Below are 23,462 nucleotides of genomic sequence, written 5' to 3'. Positions count from 1 at the left end.
TCATCAAATAAAGAAATCGCTTCGTGAAACTGAGTGAAACACCTGAACACAGACTCGTTGCTTCCGCAACTGTCTTTTTTTTTTGTTCTCTTGCTCATACGAACGCGCTAAGTCTCGCTTATAGCAGTCATAAAAAACGAGAGCACTGGCACAGAGATAAGCGGTCACGAAATTATAAACGGGGGAAAGGGCAGCTTCCGGTTTCGTGACAGACGACTGCTGACGGAGCGACAAAAACTATCGACCGACCAGCCCCTCCGCGATGACGCAAATAAGTGACGTCAATAGCGGACATATAACTCGATAGTTGGGGTCACAGTAGAGAAACTAAAGGTAGTACAACCACAGGTGTGGAATGCCCGGTGTAATAGCGCCAGACCTGCATTTGCCATGTGTCGCAAAAGACGCACAGGTGGGCGTTTTGTCACCGCAACTCCGACATAAAGAACAGTTCGCGAACTCGTTAGCTCATCCGCGGTTAACGTAGTGCACGCTAGGCGTGTGCTAGGCAAACAGCTTCCTGCAAACCGCAGTGGGGAGGAGGAGGATTGAAGTGAGCCTTCCAGCTACGCTACGGACGCGCTGGAGCGTGGATATAGACCTTCTGAAAATGGTAGCACCAGAAAGGTTCGCGTAAATCACAGACATACTAGAACACAGACCTGTGCCGCCACAAAATGCCGGAACGCAGAAGACGTCAAAAGCCGAAGAAGCACCTGAGCATATAGTACCTGCCACAAAAGAAAAATAGAACATTCACCGACAATTACAATGCTAGTCTAATGCGATTCTAGGCGCAGCTTCGTGTTGGGGCAGGACCAACTGTGTTTGAAATTTCGGCTTTCCGCTCGGCTACTCCAGGGGTCAGCAGTGGGGTCAGTTTTAACCCGCCACCCGTACAACAGTGTCCACCTCAAATGGGCTTCTTGCTTGCAACCTATGTTTGTAACGTGGAATCTTGTGACTTGCGTGGAAAAATTGTACGTGATTTTTATTCCAATTTAGAGCATGATTGCCAACTCACGAAATTTTTCTGCTTGCCTGCATGAATTCGCCGCACCAAAAGCGTGCACAGGATGTAATACTTGAATGAGGTTTGTCGGAAGCTAATGTCGCCTAATATTTACCTTGACAACAGAGGTGTTGCTTAAGTAGCTATTAGTGTCGACAGCTGTTAGTCAAGAGAAACAACAGAAGAGAAATAACTGTTTTAGTAAAACCGCTTTTACATTAAGTATTTTCGACAGCAGCTCCCCGCCCTCCATAAGAATTTCGAAGGGACCACGCGCCCTTTCTATAGGGCACCGCACGTTAAAGAAATTTCCGATGTTCTCCCTATGCCGTCCCTCAATCATGTCATGGTTTGAAAGCACTAAACCCCACAAATCAGGATTAGTTTTTTTTTTTCTGCGTTACCCTCTGCCATCTGGGTAACGCTTCGGTAGGGGCTGGGAGAGTTTGTATCGGCTGAACGAAAGCCTCCGAGACCAAGGCCGTGATCAAGGCGGGCACTGACACGGAGTTTCACGTGCATCTTCTGGCTACAACTGTGCCGCTGACGTAGCGGAAGTGTGGCAGAAACGTGGTCCATAAACTTTGTACGAGCGTACAGCTTTCAGCAGTATGATGCTTTTGCGCATTCCTATGAACGGGCATAGCTTTTCATCTACGTTTAGCCAGCACGGCATGCACGTGTGCATATATGCATATGTATTTCTTAGACGGAAGTGCAGACATAAGAGCTTTTTCTTGATCACAGTGGAATAAACAACAACAATAAAAAAACATTACTGCCCAAGATGAGGGGAAAAAGGGCAGCATTAAAAAAGTTTTCGACATGAAAACTGAAATTCCTTCGATTCGTGTAAAGAATCCGGATGGGAAAGGGCGCGAAGCTGTTAGGAGTTGAAAGTGTGGCGTAACAGCGTACGTGAAGGCATCCAACCAGCTCGACTGGGACGCGCTGCCAAATGCGGACGGGTGACAAGCAGGAACTGCGAAAGACGGAGCATGCGTTGACACACCTCCTCGCCATTCGTGACGTATGAACTACGCAGCCGTCACCGAAGGAGCTACCAGTCTGAGCGGAGAGGCTGTACCACGTGTTTCACTAATGGACGATGATGTCAAGCAAAGTTATAGGGGATTCTATCGATTGTAAGTGAAACGTAAATGCGAAGAAAGCGAAAAATCGTCGCAAAGATAACTGGCCGCTGGCTGAGAGTGAACTTGTGACTTTCGAATGACGCGTTCGATGCTCTGGCAACTGAGCTACAGCGGCGGTCATACCCCCCCCCCCCCGACCCCCCCCCCCCCCCCCCCCGTCAATTTGTGAGAGCATGGGACGCGTTATTCGAAGCTCGTGAGTTCGGTCTATGGCCACGGCAAGTTATATTTTCGTCCACTTTTCTGTCTTCACATGTACATTACAATTACTTCTAGTAACATCTTCAATATTCGCCTTGGCGTCATTGCCTGTTATTTCTCAATAATAACACGTCTAACAAAAAAATACGAGCCCTTAAACTTCCACTTCTTGTCTTCCTACAATGTCTAATGGCACCTTTCGCCGGCGCTTTGACTTGAGAGATATATCGCGTACGGTTTGCAAATGTGCGCACTAATAATTGATGGCGTTCAACGTTTAAAAACTACAATATGAAAATGAGAGGCGCCGTAGTGGAGGGTTCCAAAGTTTAGACCATCTGTGGTTCTTCACCTGCTCCTAAATCTAAGTACATATGCCTCGATCATTTTCGCCTCTATCGAAAACGTAGCCGCTACGGCCGGGATTCCATCTCCCGACCTGCGGGTCACCAGTCGAGCACAACACAACCATGGCGGCTGTGAATAAAAAAACGTTATAACCATTCTAGTGCCGTGTCCGTTCTCGTAAGAGGTCGAATGTTGTGGAATTGGCATAATCTCATTCGTATTTGTAACAGCTGTCGGGGTGCGTGCATCAGCAAACAGGTTAAGAATATACTTGACGTCAGCGTTAAAGGACATCGGAATACTAACAACACAACGACAGCAACGAACCCAGTTGTCAGTTGTCGGGGCATGCGAAATGTGTAAGCCTTTCGTGGAAATGCGTGTGTTCCAGGCTGAAACAAGACCATGGCGCTCGCGTAAGTTTTGAAATGCGCACTGCGGTTTGCGTCATGCAGCCTAACTAGAATAACGATGACATAACATAATGTAGAATATATGAACGCGCGATTTATGGCCAGCGATAACATGTGTAGCACTTATAGGCGGCGAACTGCAGAAACACCGAAAAACAGCTGAGCATGCGTGCCGATATATATATACGCATTTAGGTTACCTTTTTATCGTATGCAGCAGTCGAAGACACGGAAACGCTTGAATCTTATCGCGAACATGCTAAAATAGTCCCCATGAGGAAGAGGAAAAAGGAAGGAAAGGCAGGAAGGTTAACCAGGCGCGCATCCAGTTTGCTATCCTATACACTGGGGTAAGGGGGAATGGGGAATTAAAAGACAGGGAGATAGAAAGAAGGGGGCATACAAAAAACACTGCTGCGTTTTATGGTATAGTGAACACAGGACGTCGGCCACATCATGTAGTCGAGTAATAGTGCCTACTGAAGACCTGCAAGTACTACACACGGACTATCAAACACTTATTGCACGGGCTGAGCTGATGGTGCGTTGCCGATGAACATGAGAAGTGCGTCTATAGGAGCGACTGAAGAACTATGAACACTGTTTTGTCTTCTGACAACTGGACAGTCACTGATTCAGTCTTCCCTGTTACCGATGTGCCCTGTGACTGAGTAAGTCGCTGCGACTTTGGCAACGAAGGCCAAGCTGCGTCAGACGAGTTGGTCCTGTCGTTTACGCCGGCTATCGTCCATCCACACCACTGTTCTCTACTAGACTTCATACACGAAGAAATCTTGTATGTGTATTTTTGAAAAAAAAATATTATGCCTAGGAGCGGACTTTCAAAAAAAAAAAAAAACTGTGGCTTCGGCAATCTAGGTCAATTGGAGATGTTTGTGAAATGACCAATGAGGACAGTACTCACCAGCTATAAACACTGGTCTCGCACAGAACCGAATGGTGTACACGCATGGCCTTCGAGATTTATTTATTTATTTATTTATTTATTTATTTATTCAGAATACCCCTAAGGGCCTTCTCACAGGAGGGTATTACATAGGGGGGGGGGGGGCTATAACACATACAGGTACATGAAATGATTAATAGAACCAGAAAACACGCAAACTAAACACCATACAGCTACTAAATACATTAGAATAAATATAAGGTCAATATTCTTACCGCATAATCTTAAATAATCAGAAGAAATATTATGAGTCAAACAATAATAAAACTAAAAAAATATATTGAAATTGAACTACACAAAGAAGGAAATAGAGTCACAAGAGTACAATAAAACGCAATCTAGCTTACTACAAACACACGCGCCATTAAGCATAAAGGAATGGCAACATCACCAAAAACACGTGTGAATAACTGAATTAGGCAAACACAGCAATAAATAACACGAACCATGAACATACGCAGTTTCTACAAAAAACACGGTTTGCAGAAAAAAGAAAAAAGAGGGGGGAATGCCGCAAAAGGTTCACACGCTTGCACTCATGTTTAGTAGGTTCTGAAATTCAGTGATATCGGTGACGGTTGCAATGTTTGAAGGTAAGTCATTCCACTCGGTTATTGTGCGCCGTATGTAGGATCTAGCATAATGAAAAGTGCGACAAGGGAAGCGTTCGATTTTAAAGGGATGATCGCGGCGCGGAAAGATGGCAGGGGGTGGCCTAAAGAAATCCTCGTGAAGTGATGTGTGATGGTAGAGCTTATGAAGTAGTGATAAGCGAGCAATTTTACGGCGACGTGATAAGAGTTCCAGTTCGGCACGAAGTTTCAATGAAGTGACGCTGGTGTGACGTGAATAATCAGGAAAAATAAAACGTACAGCACGGTTCTGCAGAGCTTCGATGTTTTCAATAATGTAGTCTTGATCGGGATCCCAAATGGCTGAGGCATATTCTATTTTAGGACGGATTAGGGTGATATAAGCCAGTTTACGCAAGTGCGAGGGGGTGTGTTTCAAATTACGTTGAAGGAACCCGAGTGAGCGATTTGCTGAAGCAAGGGTGACGTTAATGTGGTGATGCCATGACAGGTCAGACTGAATGTTAACCCCAAGGTATTTATAAGAAGTCGTAAGCTCCACTGAAGTATTATTTAGTAAGTAAGACGTTGAAATACGGGACGCTTTTTTAGTAAAACACATTAGCTTAGTCCTTCAAGGATTTAGTGTCATTTGCCATGCTGTGCACCACGAAGTTAAAGAGACGAGATCAGATTGTAGAGATTGTCGATCAGTTTCAGATGAAATGGTACGGTAAATGACACAATCGTCAGCGAAAAGCCTAACTTTAGAATTGACTGAGGAGGGTAAGTCGTTAATATAAATAAGGAAAAGCAAGGGACCAATCACACTTCCTTGGGGAAGTCCAGATGAGACTTCAACAAAAGGAGAGTTAAGGTTATTGACAGACGTGAATTGTTTTCTACTGGAAAGCAAGGCCTGTAGCCAGGCGAGAACAAGTGGGTGAATATTAAGCTGCCTAAGTTTTAGTAAGAGCCGATGGTGAGGGACACGATCAAATGCTTTTGAAAAATCAAGGAATATAGCGTCAGTTTGAATGCCGGCAAAAGAGCTCTTCCTGCATTCAATGCAGGAAGAGCTCTTTCCCATCAGTGCGCAATCTCGGAGGTTATGCTATACGCGTGATGTTTTCTTGACGGTAGATATATAGTCACACCTCTTTTTGTTAGTGAATTAGTGCGTCTGCTTTAATTTTATTGCCATTTTTCATTGTACTGTGATGCGGTGAAGCCACATTCTGGTAATCATTTTATACGCGATTACCGAAATATATAACCCCATTCAATCGAAACACGGGTACCGTTTTTTTTTTTCATAAAAAGAAATAATTTCTACAAACTGAGCGAAAAACACTGGTAATTTTGACATGTTTTTCTTTTTTTGTTTCTCTAAAGGACGAAAGCGTTTGGCTATTCTGCATAAGGGCAAACACCATGTGGGTGTTATAACTAAAGTTTGTTTGACCTTGTCTGAAGACAGGCGTACGAAAACGATTCTAGGACACCGACGGCATGATTCCTACTCCACCGTTTGACGCGAGCTTACAACGTGTCGATTGTTCGTTTCTACATAGATAACGACGGACGCGCGTGTGCGAAATAAGCCAATTGTGGCGAAACAGCACAGATGATAGGAAGAGGAGCATACAGGACACAGCGCTGACTATCAAAATGATTTGTTTATCGGAAAGGCAGGGAATATACAGGCAAACAAACAGATATAAAAAAATGGCCAGAACACGACATTGTTAGTTATCTGCGCCTGAGTGTTATCCAGATCGTACGCCGCTGTCCATGTTGTGTGTCAATCCAAAGAAGACCGACGTTAAGGGAGCGATAGAGGCTTTAGAAATCATGGAAAATTGCGGAACAGGGAATGCCACTGGATCAAACGAAGGAAAGTATCTTAGCTCAAGGTTACCTTCCATTTTATTCTATGAAACATATGATCGGCCTGTGAAATCGATGAGTGATATGCGGGGTTTAACGTCCCAAAAACCACCCCATGATCGTGAGACCCACCGTATATAGCGGAGGGCTCCGGAAATTTCGACCACCTCGGTATTTTCATCGCCTCCATTTGCATATGCCAATGAAATCGGCTGAATATAAGTAAACTACTACTACTGCTCATTCTACTACTACTACTACTACTACTACTACTACTACTACTACTACTACTACTACTACTACTACTACCACCACCCCACCACCACCACTACCACCACAACTAGAAAGGGCAGAATTAATTAAAGTTCTGCTTCGGGCAGGATGGGACATCGCCGAAATATCGGGACCCGGTTTAATAACACTACACACATCCTCGATGATGTGAAAAAGTGATCACTACTACTACTACTACTACTACTACTACTACTACTACTACTACTACTACTACTACTACTACTACTACTAGCAGTAGTAGCCGCACTACTATTTCTGATATTAGTAGTTATAATAGTAGCAGCAGTAGTAGTGGTCGCCACTCTGTGCCTGACATCATTCAAGAAGTGCGTAGGCGTCCTGCCATAAACGAATGAACCAATGGCGAAAAAAAGAAAGTCTATATGACGAAAAAAAGCAGTTATCAAAACCGGCTCCCGGTTATATGAAGCAGAGACCCAATGGAACATTGTTATAGAATAGCCGCATCGCGCCACAATGTATGTGACTTCCCAGGCCACTTGAACACCACCTATTTGAATCATATGCGACCACATTGTAAAAATATTGTACACTCTGGAAAACCCCACAGCTTGTGGTGCGATACTATTCTTTCAGAAGAATGTTCTAGTTACGTCGTTCTACATATAACGCAGAATCATTTTTTGTAACTAAGTTTCTTCGAGAATTCCGATTTTTTTTTGCTTTCCCATTCAGTTATGGCAGGCCGCTGCTGTCTCTAAAACTGCTGCTTGGGCGAGTTGGTTCATGATTAAGATATATTTACCAGCGCAAAGAAAGACAGAAAATTCAGGAAGGACACACACATACCGCGCTGAACTCACAACTGCGTTCGTAATAACGAATCAGTTGTGAGTTCAACGCTGTATGTGTATGCCCTTCCTGAATATTCAGCCTTTCTTTGCGGTGGTAAATCTATCTTAACCACTGCTGTCGCCGACGAGAGATGGCGCTACGTGCATCCCCCCCCCCCCTACCTGTCCCGGTCGCAATTATGGATAAGCATGGTCAGGCCGTAAGCCATCGATTCACCGACAAGCGTCATTGCATAATGAAATTTTAACACGGCGGAAAGCACCCTGTTCAGTTTTATCTGCGAGTACAATGAGGCTGCCCTGACATTTGGGATAAGCGGACGGATAAGCGACAATTGGGACAATGAATATCCATTAGATAGCACTAAATTGATCAATTGCCACTCTAATTTATTAGCTGCGTTTGACAATCCAACATGTTATCATCTGAAAAGCCCAAAAGAGGAGCAGTCATTTGTACGCGAGACAAAAGCTAAGAATCAGTCTGAGTTCGAGTAAGCCCACGCATCATGCATTGACTACGAAAGCGTCCACTACAAACCCTAGATGTCGACATAAAAATTATTCAGAACAGACATTATAATAGCATTATTTGCGAGAACTGTTGACCAATCTTGAAAAATGTAAGTAATGTTTCAAAACAACAAGAAACAAAATATTAAAAAAGAGCCCTACAGTGATGTCCTTTAAAACAACACATAAAGTAAGTATTTAGTAAATACAAAAAACCACAAATACAAAGCAGCTTCGAAGTAGAGGTACCACGCCTAAAGGAAGTGCGGAGCTGGGCAGCCTTCTTTAAAGGTCATAATTAGGATTTTCCTTCTTTTTCTTTCCTGATTTCTTTTCCAACTTTTTTTTTCTTTTTCTGTGTTATACCCTGTTTTGAAGAAAGAAACCTTCTGTGTGGTGCGAGCTCGAGCTCGATATGCTGCAGTTGGCTATGCTAAAAGTGGTTTTGCGAGCGTTACGCCTAGCGAAAACGAAATGATAGCACATAAACCCATTGGCGGGCGCAGAATTCCCCTTCAGGGAGGGGCGAATGCTCTTTGCCACGCGCCCCTCCCTAATACGTCAACTTATGGGACACGCTTCGGACCCCCCCCCCCCTCCCCCAGCCATATTATGTGAATGTATGAGGCAGATTTTGCACTTTCCTTCTGAGTGAATAAGGGGGAAAGGGGAAGCTGACCCCCCTCTTGCGCACACCTATGCGTGTATACCGTCAAGCAGCCACTCCGTTCTGCTCTGCGCCCAACAGGAACTCGTGCGAGAGTAGGGGCGACGTCACGGCTTACGGCACCACTGCCTTCGCAAGGCAGCATGCCGACGCGGCTCGGATACCAAGTCGTACGTCGCAAGGACGTAGCAGGCTCTGGCTGCCACAGTTGGCGGTTGGCAAGCAAGTACTGCAGCGGCATGAAGCGGACAATGGTGAAAACCGCGGCGCGCTCGCTGCGGGCGAGAACCACGTAGTTTTGCTGTAGATGCAGAAGAGGCTACTTTGGCACTGATGCCCAAGGATGCTGCGATGCATGGCACTTCAGCCAGCATGGGAATGATGGGTAGTAGTACACGAATAGATCTAATCATTCTTTCAGTTCTGTTTGGCACAGTATGGCCTGCATCAGCTTTGTCACAAAACAAAGTTCAGCAAATGTTCAGCAGTACCACTTCCTGACCTAAACCTTCTCAGGCTCACTAATTCCTTTATCCGAAACAAACACCAAAACACAACGATATAGAGTTTAGAATGATCTATACGCTAAGTTTGCGTTCATGAGATTACCGGTTATTTCCGTAACTTAACAGGAGTCGGGGGCCGCAAGAGTTGAGCGCACGACCCATGCGCAGTAGCATCAAACGCTAAAGCGAAGCTTTTCATACGCTCTTCTAAGTAGCCTAACGAACAAAGCCACAAGTGCGTTTGACGCCGCAAGCACGAATATTTTGGCTTATCCGTGTAGTACAATCATTCCTATGGTGCCAGAGTTCTCTCTAGTAAATATTGAGGAATTATCTGGCGAGAACTGTGACGGACCACGTGCACTAGCGAATTTCGTATTTATAGAGCTTTCGCGAGGCTCTACTAATAAGCACCATTGTGGGCAACTACTGACAACTGCATTCCTGGTCGAATATGCAGCGATATTTCTCCTGAGAGAGAGGTAGACCCTCAGGCATGGATCACGTTCGGTTCGCTATCCTGCACTGGATAAAAGGAGCCAAAGCACACTTATTGCATACCTACTTGGAGGTGCCCGACAAGCGCCCAGGAAGTTGCAGAGACCACCAAACTTTACGTTTAGGTTCACCAGCGACGCGTTGACGTATTAACAAGATAATGTTCGCCGGCAGCCTTTGTAGCTCTCTCTTGGTTGGTAGGTCAAACTTTATTAATGTCCTGAGAAGGTGCGGCCACTGCCGAAACGGCAGGATTTCAGCTACAACCATCGAATGTCGTAATAAACTTTATCTTCGCTTGAAAACAACAAGGCAGCGTTGAAAAAGTAACATTACTGCGAGTGTTGCTCATGCAAAAATTGTGAATGTAGGGCTGCGCTAAACGCTTGTGAAACCATCCATTGTGTGCACCGCACATTTATAACAAACGTAAGAAGATACATCCGTAAATATATCAGTTAGTAATCAAATTCAAGTGCAGCACAGCAGAGCGTAATCAATATTCCGTATCTATGTCGGTATTTAGAGGTTACGACCCTTATTGGCGACTGTTCCACGTTGAGCATACGGATGAGTTTCCGTGAGGAATCGGCGATCGTTTATCGAACGGCATAAAGTCGCCTAATGGCGTCAGCTTGGCGGCCGAGAGGCGGAAAAGGCAGCGGGGCTTGCGCAATGCACATGCGCGCGCAGTAGCGTATACTGCGTGACCGCGGCTCTAAAGTGTCATCACCTGCGACGCGAGCGACCGGTTTCTGGAGAGACAGTAGCAGCTGCAAGAGTGGGAAGGGGGGAGGTGTTCGTCATTACTTTACGGATACGACTTCATCGGCATTTCTTAGCGGCAGGTGGCTGCGAAATGCCGTATTTCTGGTGCAAATCTGGTGCAAATGACTCAATATTTCGGGCAGTTGCAATGTGATGTATTGTTATATGTGAGGCATATGTCGTTCACGTCGAAGCTAAAGGCGACCAACGAACTGCTGAGGTTTCTCATAAAAACGAACTTGGACAAGCGACTGCATGTGACATTGATGGCACGTAACACGCCAGCGTGATGGACTGAGAGTGTGTGCTGTGCTATGTGCTATCATTCTGTATCTCCTTTAATTCTTTCCGCTCCCTCTTTCAATCTCCTAGTTCCGTTTCCCAGTGTAGGGTAGCAAACCGGTTATCCTTGACTGCTTAACCTCCCAGTTTTTTTCTTTTATAACATTTCTTCTCTGCCGTCTCAGTGATGTAGCACAGCGAAGTCACTTGCAAGAGATAATGATGAAAGCTAATTAAATAAATGGGTGTGTTTGAACAACGTTAATTGTGGAAGGACACATTTAATTGCGCACAGTCTTTACGATGGAGTGAAACATTGAAAATGGCTTTCGAAATCAGGTTGTACAGCAGTGTCAATAAAAGCTACGGCTATGCAATTAGCAATTGATTGAGATGTGGGGTTTAACGTCCCAAAACCGCCATATGATTATGAGAGACGTTATAGTGGAGGGCTCCGGAAATTTCGACCACCTGGGGTTCTTTAACGTCCACGCAAATCTGAGCACACGGGCCTACAACATTTCCGCCTCCATCGTAAATGCAGCCGCCGCAGCCAGAATTCGATACCGCGACCTGCGGGTCAGCAGTAGAGCAGCTTAGCTATACTATATATAGACCACCGCGGCGGGGCCGCAATAAGCAAGTAATATTAAATATAGACGCAGGTTGCACAGAACAAAATAAGTTTTTGCTGTTATTAGCGTGTTTTTTTATAAATATTTGTTCATGTGCACTTTTTTGTTAAAGTTGCCCTGGACACCTTTTCGGCTTGGTCAGAAAACGCCACCGATTGGTAGTCGAAGCTCCTGAGAACACCTGAATCGAACAAAGGGGCGATGACACCTAATATTCGACAATATGTGTTGTGTGGGTTGATTTTAGGGTGTTCCCAAACAAACTGGCGAAGTTTCAGCGTATTCGGTCGAGGATTCAATTCATTATGAATGTTTTCACAAACACACGCACAACCCGACAGCCTGACAACACTGGAGCACTCGCGAGCCATGACGTAAGAAGCCGCGTGCTATGCGACCGTCTGTATTCCGGCCAATGATTTCGTTACATGGTCAGCTGGACGTACAATGGAGCTATTACACTCCGTTTCAGAAGCTGTTGGCACTTCAGCCAAAGGTAAAGCTCTCTCCTCTAATCAGGGCTGTATGAGCACGGCAAATAGTCCCTGAAATAATTTCGCAATACAGTTCTAATTTGCAAAGTACATGCGCACCAACAGAAGTTGAACACGTTGTTAGGATTGACTTGTTCAAAGCGTGTAGAGTATTTTAATCATTAGTAAAATTAAAATAGAAAGTCTGCATGGACGCACCTATGCGGAGGCTTGTTCTGAGGTAGTGATGGCTCAATAAAACCTGTTGTTGGGCTAGTTGGTTATTCGTCAAAGCGTAAGAATTCAGCGCAACCTTGACTCTCGCAAACACTCACACATCCACCCTAGTAACACACGCAACACTCAGTGTCGTGCGTGTTACTAGAGTGGATGTGTGAGTGTGTGTGTGTCGTGTGTGTTACATGGGGTCGATGAGACATGGGGTCGCCCGAGTAGGTTGTGTCTGCGCAACGTGCTCCTCCAGGTGTGCGGCCAGTGAGCCATCCTTCGAATGAGCGCAGTTTTCCCAAGCTGGCGAAGCAGATAGCCTAAAACATTCTTAAAGGGGTTCGCGTCGAGTGGAGGGACAGTGCAATTGTGCATGCACTTATCAAGGGGACCGCAAAGCTGACCCAGGTGAGCAAGTTAACACTGTATCAGTGGAAAAGAGAGACGGAGGACCCGGCAAAGTCCTACCACCGAAGAAGCATTCTTGCGGGAAAGGCCATGATTGGACGAAAAAGCTTTCACCGCAGCGTCCTGAGAAGAGTGGCGCAAGGCTTTCTCGGGAAAAGGGAAATTTCAACTATCGCCAAAGTGGTGCCGCGTTTCAAAGAAGACTATAGACGCTACCGACCATGTTCACGACGACGATGCAGAGTATGCTGAAAAACCCTGGCTCAGGAACAAAAAAAAAAAAAAAAACGCTTTGGGAACTCCTTTCTCATAAAAGCGACGAACACTGTCCCGAATTGCCATTGGCAACGCCAAATAGTAGCGCTACGACGCCAGTCTTGGGCCATTTTTTTTTCACTAACAAAACGTGGGTCACTACCGGTTGCCACCTGCTGTTAAAATTTAAAAAATAATTAGTATAGCACGCCTACTTCCGCGCAGACGGGACTATCTGACGAATTAACGGCGCGACATGCGCGGAAGAACGAACTTGTGAAGTGCACTTTGTCATGATTGGCTGGGAGCGCCCGTACCTTCCACAACTTGAGAAACGAAGTATAGAAATTTCTTCAATTAGGCGTTTAAAATTGAATGACTTGCAGCGGCTAAAGCTTAGGCGACGGCTCCGCTCTATAAAGCACATGACGTCACGCACGCTTGGCCAACTGGCGGTACGGGCAGTGGGCCGTACCGCCAGTTGGCCTCAAGGGCTCATTTTGCCATCAAATATTTTACAGCACATTTTTCACGTATGTACAGGCCCAACTTTGCATATCTTTTTCGTTGAAAACCTCGATTTGGTGGGTGACCTTATCATGGCCCCTCTAAGGCGCAATACTAAGCCCGAAACCATTAGTTTTGAAACAGTTGCCTCTTGTTTCTACAAATGATACCATATACTCAAACGACCGCGCCATATACCCACTTTCAGGGCCATCGGCTGACTCAGGCTTCATGTATTCAGTAGTTACCGAGGCCTCTGCGAGAGGCCGCCACGTGCCCGCGCTAGCGATCACACTGAAAGCAAACCACACAATCGAAGGAAAAAAAAAAAAAAACACTCGTGACGTAACACTTTTCCTCCGTGCCATCCCTACTTGCTTAGCTTCCAGGGGGCTCGTCGGGACGAGAGAAGAAAATAGGCGTGTGCGATAATTGCGAAAATTTCGAATAACGAATCGAAAAGCATTCTATACAATTCGGAACTGGACTCGCATAGCGTATATTCGAAATACCGAATATCTTTCGAGTAGTTATCGAATAATCAGCAACGACAAAGAAAGCTCTAAAGAATAAGACGCGGAAATAGCCAGACGTAACTTTTTAAGTTTACGTAACTTTTTAAGTTTAACTTTCCTTCTTGACGGAATCATTTCAAATGATTGAATCAAACCATGTGCTGTCTACGTGTACAAACAAGCGCCCGAGTGTGCGTACGTGCGCGCACACTGGCACTCGTGCACGGAACTACGTGATCTCGGGCTCTTAAATATCAAACAATTAGTAATGAGCAAATAAATTAAATGCCTGCATATAACGACCAGACGAACGTCACGTAATACTTGGAAGCACGATGTGCCTGTGTAAATAGAGACGTTTTAGAGGTACTTCAACTACTGAAAATTGTCGCGCGGATCACAAAAGCGCTTTAGTTTGCCCCGCTAAGCTCAGTGGAAAAATCTGAGTGACGCGCGTGGGTCGGCGCTGGTGGCGCAATGTGCTTCACTACGTGCCTCGCCACTTGGCACGGAGAGAGGGATTTCTTCACTGCGGGTACACGACACGTTTTATGGCTCGCTAATAGCCAGAACACACCACTGGAATGCGCAAACTCGAAGAGGAAATGAGAAAGTATGGCAGTGATTCACCTGCCTCTGCTTTTATTACCTGTACCTCTTCTCAAGTCAAAGTGCTCGCTTACTGACAGCGTAGGAAGTTGCCGGAAATGAACAGCTGTATACTTATCCCTTCGTCACTTTCCAAGTTTCCGCATGACACAGCTACATTCAGGAAGACTCACCAAGAAAAGTCAGTCAAGAACTTTATTAAGAGATCCTGAGGAGTTTAAGTCGCCAGTGGGTCCACGAAACACATGCTAGCCCCCAGTACTGCAACAGGCAACGCAAGAGTCGGGGCCGGAACGTAATGGCGTTCCGCCAGTTCTTGGGTCCTACGGTCAGGGGTGGGGCGAAGCATGCAGAGAAGGGTGTTTCAGCTCCACCTACGTGAAATCTGGGAGGGGCAAACCATCGGGTGTTTTGAAAGAGATTTCTCTTATGAGGCACCAGTGATACCAAGCCTGAAACACGGAATGTGGGGAAGGGTGTTTCCCCTCTATTGATGTCGTCGGCAAACCCTAAGGTGGTGCTTCTTCTTCCCCAATTGCCCAGTTTCAGTTCCCTGCGGCATGTAGCGAAGGGAGTTCCTGATCCACGGTGCGCTAACATCGTAGGCCATTCATTGGGTTAACTGCTGCCTTCTTCGTAATTAGGGGGCCAGTGGCGAGTAGATGGATTTACCCATTGTGGCACGTACCCGTCACGCCGAATACGCAATAAAGTTTTTTTTTTCATTCATCCATCCACAATATAAGCCGGCCTATAAGACTTGTTTTCAGTTCAAATGTAGCTTTTCTTGCCAAACTATATTTGATCCTGTGCAAGTTCAGCGAGTTTTTTTTGTGTTTTGTGTATCTCTTTATTTCCATCAGTGATCCGTGATTTGAGATAGCACCTCCGTGCTATGAGCTGCATCGTACCTATTGTTTCTACGCCCCGATGAAGTAATTTGTTAACCGGTGCAATTGCATTCACCTGGAATGCTGTTACTACTATGGAATAAACTTCCCTGTGTTTCCTTCGCTCAACGCCAACAGTTTATCGTGCCCCTACAAACACGGCGGCTGTTGCCACCATCTTTCGTGTGGGCACGGCTTCACTCCTGGGCAATGATACCCCCCCCCCCCCCCGAAATTTTTTTTAAGTTCAGCGGTTAGGCATGGTCTGCCAGTCCCGACGTGAGAGCTGCCTGCCGGAGCTCTTCCCCCGTAAGGGGGCTTCCCGAGTTTCTCCTCAGGACAATGGTAAAGTTCATAATTGCGTAATAGAGTTAACTGCATATTGAAATTGTCTGTCCGTCTGTCTGTGTCCATCCGCCTGTCTTTCCATCTGTCCATCCGTCCGTCCACCTGTCCGTCTGTCCGTCCGTCCATCCTAGGTACACCCACATCTCCTTTTACAAATGAAACTCTGAAGTCACTAAAGACGCCGACGAAGGTATAGTCGTTCAAAAAAAGAATACCTCGCCTTCGCTGATATGCGACAGTTAAAATAAAAACACCCAGAGATGCTAGAAGTTTTCCGCGTTCTAACACATCCATGTCTCGGCCGTTAAGAAAGAACCGAACTAGGCACTCTACTCCATCTGTTTCGAGCGCAAAAATATGTTTTCTGTCTTCGGAGGAATTTCGTGCATTCGGTGTACCAGTACGCGATGTCCATGCGTACAGTTTTTACCGGCAGAACACGAAAACAGCCCTATCCCTCAGAACAGTAGCTTCGAAACATTGCGCGTTCGACAACAACTGCAATGGAAAACCTCGTCTAGGTCACAGCACGACACAGGTAGAGAACAGAGACAAAAAGAAAGAAAATGAATCCAGGCAACCTCGCGCTAGGTGTGCCAATCCTGTATGAAGCACGGAGTTAGCCAGCTTTCTTTGTTTCTCTTTCTTTCCCCCTCTCTCTTGTTCTTTTCAAGTTTTTTTTGGCGTTTTTCTCTTTGTTCCTATTCCTTTTGCCCTGCATGTTTATTTCTTTGTTTCTTTTTATTGCTCCTGTCAATCTATCTTCCTATTTACCCCCTTTCTCTCTTCTGTTTCGCGCTTGCTTCCTCTTATTTCTATATTTATGCGTATATTTTGTCTGCGTTACGCCGAGCGCACTAGTTTAAAATTTTTTTTTTCTGGTGATGACAAGCGATAATCTCATCGGCGCGAGCGCGCGCTCAATATTCGACACACTGAGCGTTACGCCAAGCAACGACAACAGCATACTACAGCATATAAATAGGAGATAGTCCTGGAAAGTCATGCTGTGGAGCGAGGAGTCAGCTTTACAGCAACAAGCCATCCATCTGCCGGAAGAAGTCGCAAAGAGCCAAGAACTATTTGCCTGCTTTTAATCGTGGAGGTGCCGCCTTTACAAAAATGAATCTAAACGGTATAGGTTGTCTAAAGGTATAGACAGTCTATAGACTGTCCAAATATATTTTTGAAACGGCGGCCCTCCTCCCTCAGGGCTGTGTGCCGGGGACGGAGAGTCCTTATCTGACGGAGAATAAAGCTGTTATCATCATCATCATAAGTCTACGACTCCCCGGCTACCTAAAGTGTGCCACACTTAAAAAAAAAAAAGAAGAATGGGAATAGGAACAGGTTACGATTGCCAATATTGCCTTCGGAGTGCGTTGATGTCAAAACTTCGGCTGGAATCTTCCATCGGCATCGCTTACAAATGCACGAGACAAGATGACTTCAGATGCAGAGCTTGCACTTCGAGAGATTTAACCTGAAAACATTGCCTCCTAAGATAAAGCAATACAAGCAGTGATAGAAAACATATGAATTCGCGGATTAAGTGGAAAACGACGATAAACGTATTTGCTCTTTGATTAAATGCGCTGTGAGCTGTCTCCTTCCTTCTTTGCACAGATCCTGAAAGGTAATACGATGCCTTCCAGTCACTTGGGGCTTAGCTCCTTTATCGAGTCGTCCCTGAGTCCGTTTCGCGAGCCAAATAACTGATATAAAAAATGCCACTACCACAGAATTTTAAGCTCAACACGGTGAGCCTGTCACCGGCCGCACGCATTTGCAACGCTTGCAGCTGTACTACATACTCAAACCTTCTAAGAGAGGCGCTACCGAGGTCGCCAGTAACGGCCCACCCACCGCAAGTGAAATGCCCTCAGTTGCTTTAACACCACGCACTGTAGATGCAGCATAAGAAATTAAAGCAGCTTGGCACTTGCGCTGCCGAGTCTGAAGGAAGTGCGGAGCTAGGCAGCTTTGCCTTAAGTTTTGCTTTCCTCATCTCTTTGTTTTTGTCGCTTACCGTTTTCTTTTGTTTTTTTTTCTATTGATATGCATGCCTTTATTTTTCTGTTTTACTAGGTGGTTTGTGTTGTCCTTTTTCTCTAGCCGTAGTTGTAATGCCCGCACTTAATACCATCACTAAAGCGCTCGAAGAACGAGAGGAAGAGGTCTTCTCTTTAGTGCGAGCGCAAGCACGAGATGCTACAGCTGGCTATGCTATATATACGCGTATGTGGTTTTTCTTGTGTCACATCAAGCGAAGACGACGGCATACAACAGTCAGGGCCCCTAAAATGCTCCTCGCTTAAAAGGATGCGTACTTTTTCCGCCAGCAGTCTGAATAGCGCTCGATTTCTCCCATCTCTTACAGTCCAATAAGATCAACTCGGAAGATTCAGTCGAGATAAAGACAAACAAAAAAATGAGAGGTAGCCCTACCGGTTCTCCTCCTTGTTTTTTTTTTTATATTTTCGCGTATTGTTTCCTTCGCTACGAAAGCCATAAAACGAGGCATTTTTCCCCTGATGCATGCCTCGAGAATGTAGAAAAGCGTAGAGAATGTACAACTTTTCCTCGTACACTGGACGACGAAGCGAATTCATCTGCAGCTATTATCTCACCTCGCTCGCAAGTTTCGTATTCAGCGCGTGGTGGTGCCGATAATAGTGAGGTGGAATTTGAATAAAACATGCCCATACCACTAGTCGACCTCTGACCTGTATACCATACATCCATAGACGTGTAGATCAACGAACCACTGCCCTGCGATGTATAACGTCGTTCAGGTAAGATGCTCCCGTCTTACGAAAAAAAAAGAGACGCGTAATTAAAAATAAAAAAATGAAAATCTTAATTGGGACGCCCACATTAATAATGTAACTAGAAATATAGCTAGGACGTATGGTGCTCTCTCTAAACTTCGACAGATACTTCCAGCAAACATTAAACTTTTACTCTATAATACGTTGTTTTCATCTCACATAAACTATTGTAGTCTAGTGTGGGCAGATACATCTAAAGCAAATCGGAACAAAATATTTTTACTGCAGAAAAAAGCGATTCGTCATATTGCAAACGTACCATACGACGCACATACAAGTCATTTATTCAGAGAATATAACATTTTACAGATCGATAACATACACAGCTTCAACCTTATTATGAAATACAAACAAAGCTTGCTATCAAACAACGCTTGTTTTCTTAAACTGTGTAACCTCAGAAAAAATACACAATCCTATTATGACATTCGGAAAAGGCCTTCCTGGTTCGTTCCTTATTCGCGAACTAATCACGGTTTGAGAAGACTTGAACACTGTATTCCAGCTTGTTTTAACATGTTTGAAAATAAAAACATCGACATCTTTAATATACATAAAAAACAACTTAAGAACCTTCTCATCCAAAATGGCGGCGTGTAGTTTAGCTTCTTCTAGTTGTCCGGCTACAGTACTATATGTAAAAAAACACCCTATAATAGTGCTCGTGTGTAACATGGCATCCTATGATGTTTGCTTTCTTTGACATTTTTTTTCGTTGCTTTTTTTACGAGTGAAACATGCAACATTTCACTCGTCAGTGTTTCTCTTGTGCATTAAAACTTGTGCTTTTCGTATACCCAGTGTTGTAAACGTTGTATAATCATTTTGTAATACTTTTGTAGCCGTTTAGCAAAGTGTGCATTGTTTCATGATTGACCGCACGCTGTTTTCTTTTGTTTTTTGTTGTTTTTCTCTATTTGTGGCTTGCTTATTTTATGTAAACCTGAAACTGATGTAATTTTCATGCATTTTCTTTTTATTTCCTAATTTCTTGAAGTTTTGAAAATCGACGTCAAATTGTTTTTTCATGTTTTGTGCTCTGCGGATTTTTGTAATGCCAAGTGAAAAGGGGTGGGAGTCTCGTCAAGCTGCTAACTTAGCAGCTTTTTGCTCTTATCCTTGCGTTTTCTTTTTCGCAACTCTGTGAAGAAAATGCTCAATAAAACTGAAACTGAAACTGAAGGCCTCGAGACAAATTGCCTTGTTAGCTATTAAGTTTTCTTGTATTTCAGTTAGCGCGTTAGCAGCTAGCATGTTATCAGTTAGCTTGTTAGCAGCAGCATGTTAGTATGTTAGCAGATAGCGTGTTAGCAGATAGCTTGTTAGCAGTTAGCATGGCTGGAGCGCAATTGGCAGACAATCTCAAATTATGTCAAGAAATCAGCCAGTATTGTTAAGCGAACAGCATAAAGTGACTGCATAATGCCAGTTCTAAAATGTGGGGCTAAAACACGAAGAATAACAGAAACAGCTGGAGTCAAAGCTGAAGACCATGCAGCGTGCGACGGAACGTAAATTGATAGGAATAACATTAGGACACCGGAAGACGTGAGAATAAGCAAGAGAACATACTGCAGGAGTTGCAGATAACCTAGCTGACATCAAGCGAAAGAAACGAACTAGCACTGTTCATGTAATGCGTAGAACAGAAAATCGGTGGACATTAACAGAATGGTTACCAATGAATGGAGAACGCAGTCGGCGAAGACAGGGCGCGAGATGGAGCGACAAAATTAGGAAGTTCGCAGGAATGAAATTGCAGTAGGTCACTGCAAGAGGCCTTCGTCCTGTAGCAGACTAAAACAGGCTAGAAATGATGATGACGGCGATGATCTAGCGACAAGCCGAACAACAAGTTAAACTGTGCTCTCGCCTTCACTGTCGCAGAAACTGCGATCACTGAAGGCGTTCAGTTTGCCTATAGATCCTGCAATAGGCGCCGAACAGCGACAACATTAGGTGACAGCGATTATTAGGGATTGTTGTCCACCGCCGTGGTGCGGCAGTTATGGTGCTCGGCTGCTGACACGAAAGTCACAGGTTCGATCCCGGGAGTAGTGGTTGTATTTCGATGCAGACGACATCGTAGATGCCCATGTACTGTGCGATGTCAGAGCACCTTAACGAGGACCGCATGGTCAAAATTTTCGGAGCCCTCCCCTACGACGTCCCTCTATCATATTGTGGTTTTTTACTGTTAAAGCCCCAGGAACTACTACTAATAACTGGGCATGGTTATCAGTGGTTGTTCTTTGTTCATTGTGTAGTCAATAAAAAAACTGTAGCAGAGAATCGACGGCAACGTATGGCGCGACGACCCCGACTGGATGTTCAGCGCAAGGACAGACCACAAAGAATTGACGAGACAATAGGACCTTGCTGTGGGGAAAGTTGACGAGTACGTAACGTCTTCATTTATGCGCTAAAAACACGATCATACGAGAGAATACAGGAGAAGCACTACCAACCACTGGTTTATTACAAAGGCTTGCCATGAAATATATAGCGCAGTGATGCGCGGACGGAAAATACCGAGCACATATCAAACCAGCACCCCTAATCAGGCTAAGGACATGTGACGTCAAAAAAACCTGATCTCACTTTTGTACAGGCAGATGAATGTGCCACTAACAAAGTAAGTTCCTTTATTTTTCCCTATAGCACGCCTCCCAGAGTTCGCGGGCTGAACTGTTCCGGTCTTATAATCTTGGCCTCACGAAATATTGGTTCACACATGCATTTTCGGCAGCGTGTCGAAAGGTGGGCACCATTTGTTTTCTTTACATTTAGTGTATACTCCCTTTAAATGGGCCATGACACCCTATTTTCGCTGGTAATTGGTGTTATGCTGGTTAATTAACCCTCAGACATTAACTAATAAGCTGACGAAATTTCAGCGTATTTGGTCGAGAACTTAGACACCTTGAAAAGGTCGCCCATAAAACGACAATGCAGAACCACCGGCAGCCACAAGCATTAACTACATTAATGTTTAGGTCACGTCAGCGTAACAGTAAACCTGCATGGACGCTTGATCATTGACTGAGATAAAGGGTTCTTTTTAACTCTGCTTCAGCCACGTTGGCCACACCCCTCCCTCTCGCGCGCTCACCCGTGGGTAGAACATACGATGCGCGGGGTATGTGAATAATTTGGACTTTATACGAAACATGACGGAGACATCAACGCAAAGGTATTGTCAAGAATGTCCACATAATTGCTACCCCAATAAAATAATGTAACCGCTTGCTACGTGACTCTCGAACATGTAACGCAAATGCGAGACAGGCGCAGCCTTGACTCACGTAACCTTGACTTCAAGGAAGAGTACAGCCAGAGATGAACTTACCTGCAAAAGAGATAAGAATGCACAATTAGTGAGTGCAAATCTTCATTCTTCATAAATATATCCTACATACGCCACACACACCATTGATATATACAATCCATAATAACGCGATAGCGTTAAAGAGCTAGTTTCACAGAAATTCCGGCGTCGGAATCGGTGTCGTTCGTTGTGAGCGAAAAATCATCATCTTATGCGTGACCGAAAGATCGGGAACGATGCAAATAAAATAATAAAAATCTTGGAACAGAGTGTAGACCGAACCAGGTTCGTTTGCATGGCAAGTGGATGTTCTGCCACACGGTCATGACACTGCTTGTGAAAACAGTGAAAAGAACTTCCTCTGCTTGGAAATGCAGAGAAAGTAGCTTTTTTGCTTCACAAAGACACGCATCCTGTGTACATGCTTCACAATTCAACATGGAATATTGCAGTTATAATGCGTGGTACAAGCGTCCTTTGCCAACAGGCGTCAGAATATGCGATTAATAATATAATGCCTCCACTGCTGAAAGCCGGTATACCCTACTGCAAAAGGCGCACACTCTGCACATTCCCTTAAGGCAGCGTAATGAGTGCATAGCAAATTCAGAAAGGTTTGATGCACTAAGTGTCTGAAGTACGGACTAAAAACAGGATATCGCTATCACATCCAACTCCTAAAGGCGAGGCTTTAAAGTCCCCTCATTTTTAATACATGCATGAATACATATGAACAATACCATATCTGGCCACCTCTCCACCTCACTTGTAACCCAATGTGCACGTAATTCAGACCGACAGACTAACAAGAAATAATACATGATTAGTTTACCAACGGCTGCCGTAAAGTTTAACGATATGAAATTACATAGGGAGCCATGTGACGATGTTAGTGCGCTGAGAAGTAGCGACCTCAACACAGTAATTGCAAAGAAGGATATCCCCTTCAGGCACAAATTATGATCCACTGCCTGCAATTGCGTCAAATTTGCGCGGCACGATTGCGATGCAGTGAGTAATACATTCCAAGAAAAGTTAGTGCGCGTTTCAGTAATTACAGAAATTGAAATTGCACAAATGAAAAAGCAAGTGTAGGTCTACACTTACATGAGCATAGTATTTGCGTGTCCATTGCATCACTGCACCATAATACACGTAACTACTCCCCAAAGAAGGGGCATGACCCGTGGAAGAATCGGACTTAGTATTTTTAGTGTTGGGAGTAAGGGGCATGAGTTCTGTAGGCGTCAGTCCAGCTAGGTTTACTGACAATTTCATAGCGTGTTGATTCGAAAGCGCTTGAGATCCGGGAGACCCGCGCAAATCATAGCCGGCAGTGAACGTCTCTTGAATCATCGTAAAATCTCGCATTGAAATATACAATTGACATACAAGACTTCCATGTACCTGTTACCCCCCCCCCCCCTCTTCTTGTATGCCCACCCCTCATGTAATGTCCCTTCTGTTAGGGACCCTTGAGGAAAATAAAATAAATAAATATATAATCCCCATTCCGTTCTTTCATGGGTGACACC

The 23,462-nt window shown here is 44.8% G+C and overlaps 1 protein-coding gene across 4 annotated transcripts in view; it reads right to left on the bottom strand.

Annotated features, from left to right (window-relative positions):
* The window catches only part of dnc (phosphodiesterase dunce), a 626,001-nt gene that overhangs the window by 304,767 nt on the left and 297,772 nt on the right, over nt 1-23,462 (bottom strand). The window lies entirely within an intron of this gene.

Source organism: Rhipicephalus microplus, chromosome 10 (assembly GCF_043290135.1).
Source record: "Rhipicephalus microplus isolate Deutch F79 chromosome 10, USDA_Rmic, whole genome shotgun sequence".
Taxonomy (NCBI): Eukaryota; Metazoa; Arthropoda; class Arachnida; order Ixodida; family Ixodidae; genus Rhipicephalus; species Rhipicephalus microplus.
Note: the sequence above shows the minus strand (reverse complement) of the source record. Positions and strands in the feature narration are given on the sequence as shown.